Here is a 1,762-nt window from a genome sequence, read left to right on the forward strand (position 1 = left end):
AAGGCAGCTGCCCCGGAACCAGGAGGCTTTGGGTGACAGCGCACCTTCTAGAAACGGAGCTGCTCGTAGGGCCAACTGGCGTTTTCTGGCAAACCCAGGCTGCAGTGTGAACGTACTTTCTGGAACAAGCCAGTGGAGGCGCCCTAGCAGCTGGCCTGCTGTGCTCATGACCTTCCAACGGCACCTCTGCCTCCCTGGGGAGAGGTGGTCTTGGCCATCTGGGGTCTGGAGAGGCTGCTGGGGATGGGCTGGAGGCAGAGCCTTTGTTGGATGCAGAGAGGCTACCTGAGTAGTTTTCAGAAACAGGAGTGTCTCACGCATATTAGGCTTCACGCACACAGGCCCAAGTCACGGAGACCAGCCTGGAGCTTGGAGTGCCTGGGCCTTGTGCGTGCACAGCAAACTCAGAGACGTAAGGAAGGAAAGACTCACCAAAGAGCAAACTATAAAAAAGCCCCTCCACAGTCGTGGGCCAGGCTTCAGGCCCCTGGGAGTCCGCCTGGCACCCATCTCCATAGAAGCGATGGAGTCAGGTCTCGCCCATGTTGCCGTCAACCTCAAGGTTCTTGCTGGAAGGTGTTCGCTGCTTGGAAGGGAGCTACAAGCCCAAGCCGCTCCATAGAGCAGACGAGGGACCAGGCACTCCTGGCTTCTATTCTGGCTCAGTCTCCATGGTGGGGAGACTGAAGGGGGGTAATGAGGGGGGTGAGGGTGGATGGTTGTCAACATAGACCACTGACACGGCCTTTGCCTCAATTCCCTGGATCTAGAGTCAAGTTCTCATGATAAAGGTGAATGAGGACAGAGGAGCACAATGGGTGGACAGAGAAAACAGTAAAACAACAACAAAGAAAACCAACCCAGGGGGCCGTGAATTTTGTGAGCTGAGAGTACAGAGGTCTCCAGGGTTCCCTGTGCTGAGGACGGACGGGGGCGAGACCCAAGTTTCTTGGATTTTACGATCTGAGTAAAGCCGTGCCCAGAAGAGCAGGGCCTTGGCTAAGATTTGTTTCCCCCTGCTTAACAGGCGGGCAAACAAGCGGGAGGAAGGCAGCTGCTCCCGGGAACCAGGAGGCTTTGGGTGACAGCCACACCATCTAGAAACGGAGCTGCTCGTAGGGCCAACTTGCGTTTTCTGGCAAACCCAGGATGCAGTGTGAACGTACTTTCTGGAACAAGCCAGTGGAGGTGCCCTAGCAGTTGGCCTGCTGAGCTCATGACCTTCCAGCGGCACCTCTGCCTCCCTGGGGAGCAGGTGGTCTTGGCTATCTGGAGTCTGGAGAGGCTGCCGGGGATGGGCTGGAGGCAGAGCCTTTGTTGGATGCAGAGAGGCTACCTGAGTAGTTTTCAGAAACAGGAGTGTCTCACGCATATTAGGCTTCACGCACACAGGCCCAAGTCACGGAGACCAGCCTGGAGCTTGGAGTGCCTGGGCCTTGTGCCTGCACAGCAAACTCAGAGACGTAAGGAAGGAAAGACTCACCAAAGAGCAAACTATAAAAAAGCCCCTCCACAGTCGTGGGCCAGGCTTCAGGCCCCTGGGAGTACGGAGAAACAACCGATGCTGGCGGAATCTGGAGGTTTATTTCCGACACCCGCTTCCCATTAGTGTCACCTGGAGAATGTGTAGAGTCGTATGTGCATCCCAAGTTCTTGAAGCCACAGGGGAGTCTCATGGCTATAGAGAGGGTCTGAGGGCTGCAGTCACCTGGCATGTAGGTCCCGGACCCCGGGGAACGCTGCCTCCTGGAGCTGAGGCCCT

Source organism: Myotis davidii, unplaced genomic scaffold, assembly GCF_000327345.1.
Source record: "Myotis davidii unplaced genomic scaffold, ASM32734v1 scaffold478, whole genome shotgun sequence".
NCBI lineage: Eukaryota > Metazoa > Chordata > Mammalia > Chiroptera > Vespertilionidae > Myotis > Myotis davidii.